At 45.4% G+C, this 2,939-nt stretch overlaps 1 pseudogene; it reads left to right on the top strand.

Annotated features, from left to right (window-relative positions):
• The first annotated feature begins 415 nt into the window (after window positions 1-415).
• Window positions 416-893, top strand: LOC123038859 (putative invertase inhibitor; annotated as a pseudogene).
• The last annotated feature ends 2,046 nt before the right edge of the window (window positions 894-2,939 follow it).

The raw sequence follows: 2,939 nt of genomic DNA, 5'->3' as shown, positions 1-2,939 counted from the left end.
TCACGCACACCCTATCCCTATGAGCACCTCCGAGAGATTGAGCCGGCATATCATCTTAAGAATTACGAAGTCACCGTAGGCGCCTCGTCGTCGACGGGAACGTCTCCTCCCATTGAAAGCACATCGCCGGAAATCCTGAAATAAATCCAGGAATAATGCGAGCACCAGGATTTGAACCCTGATGGGTTGGGGATACCATTGTCCACCTAACCATCTCAACCACAGGTTGATTCGCATTATACATTCAAATTCGTTTAATGTGGCGTAATTAGTAAAAGAGTTTCACTTTGATGCATGAGCAACAAATGGAAACGTTTGAAACCATAAACACAAATTTATAGCGCCAGCATCTAATTACTCCTTATACTCTTGTTATATATAGTTCGAGTCTGACAGAGAAACAAATGAGACGACCATGGCCCCTCTCCAAGATCTCTCCTCCGTCCTCGTCCTCCTGCTCCTCACACAGCACACGCGCACGGCGAGGGCGAGCACGCTGGAGGACACGTGCAGGCTCGTCGGCACCGGTAGGGCGCAGGACTACGACTTCTGCGTGAAGACGCTGGGGGCGGATCCGGCGAGCGCGACAGCCGACGAGCTCGGCCTGGTGGTCATCGCGATGAGGATCGCCATGGCGACCGCCAAGGCCACCGGCGACCGCATCGCCCGGCTGCAGGCCTCCGAGACGTCGCCCCGGCGGCGGCTGGTCCTGGACGAGTGCGCCAACAACTACGCCTTGACAGTGCGCTGGCTGGGGCGCGCCTCCATGGACTTGGCCGCGGGCGGGGACGAGGACCGGCTGACGGAGGCGGCCACCCTGCTGGAGCACGTTCGTGGCACGCCGGCGCGCTGCGACAAGGCGTTCGTCCTCTGGGCCGGCGAGAGGACGCTGACCGACGCGGACCACGAGCTCAACGGGGTGACCGTGCTGGCGTTGAAAATCTTGCGCCATTGCTTAAATGACGGGGCAAAATGAGCAAGTAGCACGAGGCCTTCTTCTACCTCCGGAAGAAAATGATCATCTTTTCCGGCAGTGAAATATGTGATGTGCAACAATAAAATGAGTAATAATAATAACTTGCAAAATTTCCAATGGAGATTGTAGAACGCTGTGGTCTTATCAGTATTTATTTATTTCAAAAATGACGCTGAAGATTTTCGCTGATTCACAAGAGTTCATTCAGATCAGGCGAGGAAGGTTACCGTTCGATTTTCACTGACAATTAGGTTTTTGATTGAGGGTTCTGTGATTCTCCGGCTACATGTCTTGTGTACGTGGTACGTTTCTCTGACTCTTCTTTTCATTATGTGACCTCTCTTGCCTTTACAAAAAAGACGTTCTCATAACTAAATGTCTTTCTTGTGATTATGATAGGCCCACCTACGACACATGCATGTACACCATGTTTCTCTACTGTAATTTAATGTTATATTTAGATGTTACAAAAAAATTATTTACATGTTACACAAAAGAGTTCAGGGTTCACTTAGAGGAATAATTGCTTTGCAGGTATACATTTACTGAAAGGGACTGATGTGCTGAACTTTCGAGAATTCCGATTTGTCGTTAATATAACCTTTTCTCCTTTTGTTGAAATGTCCGAAGGAATTTCCCTTATTTTAGGTTTTCAACTTGAGGAGTTTCATGCTTTTTGAGTGGAGCCATCCACATATATAATATGATTCTCAAAAATTCATTATGAGGTAAAATCATTATATACATATTGTTTCCTGTATTTTTTATGTGAGTAGGGCCAGCTTATTGCATGATTAATAAGACATTTTTGTGTAGTTCACCGTTTATTTTATTATGTCTGTAAGATTTTTTGGTTATTTGGCCTCACAAATGTTCTTTTTTGAACAGCAACCAGCAGAGAACAAGAACAACAATAGTGATGAGAAAGGAAGGAGCCGAGTATGCCACACACTGATACGATGGTTTCCCCTGTGTTCTCTATATATGGTAATCCACTTCTTCACTGACTCAAATTGTTTACTGGTGAGCTAACAAGATGGTTTTGTCTTCCCTCTTTCTTTGTAAGTGAATGACTTCAGGTTCTTGGGCATTATTCAACTGCCATACTTGTGGGAAATAAATGTACTAAACTTGTGAGATGGATTGATTAATGGGCAGTGGAATGGGATTAGGGCTCGCAATTTACAAACAATGAGTTGCAACTATAAAGAATGGATTGATTAATAGGCAGCGGAATGGGATTAGGGCTCTGCATAGTTATGAGTTGCAACTACAAAGAATGGATTGATTAATGGGTAGTATAATGGGATTAGGGATCTGCACAGTTATGAGTTGCAACTACAAAGAATGGATTGATTAATGGGTAGTGAAATGGGATTAGGGATCGCAATTTACAAACAACTCAAAAACGCTAAAAGTAACAAAAATATGAGTCGCACTTGGGTACGTGGTTGAAAAGAAAATGAATCATTGAAATGCTTCTGCCTCCCAAAGAGGCGTACCAGCATTTTCATCAAAGGGAAAATGTTTCAGAATCTGGGGGTTTCTTCACCTACTACTGTAACTGTTGTGTGTAAACATGAGAGGTGTGCCTATCATTACATTCCATATTTGCTTGAATGCAAATGTTTTAACTATTATGTGTATATAAATGAGAGACGCATTACCTCCATATTTGTTGGCAGGTCAATGTTTCTAGATAGGGTGCTATTCAATTCTAACTGATTTGCTCCAGGTAAACCCACGGGTCCTCGTCCTAGGGTTTCCGCCGCTGCCATGGGCGACTCCCTTGCTTCCGCCCTAGTCTAAGCCGTTTCTCACCATGAGTCTACGTGGTAGTTCGTCCTCCGGATTATGGAGGGAGTCTAAGCCGTCTACGTTTCGTCTCGGAAGGAAGGAGGACACGTCTGGGGCCATGACCGGCAAGGGAACTGTGGCGGGCGGGACTCTCATAAGTCCTCCA

Source organism: Triticum aestivum, chromosome 2B (assembly GCF_018294505.1).
Source record: "Triticum aestivum cultivar Chinese Spring chromosome 2B, IWGSC CS RefSeq v2.1, whole genome shotgun sequence".
Classification (NCBI taxonomy): Eukaryota; Viridiplantae; Streptophyta; class Magnoliopsida; order Poales; family Poaceae; genus Triticum; species Triticum aestivum.
Note: the sequence above shows the minus strand (reverse complement) of the source record. Positions and strands in the feature narration are given on the sequence as shown.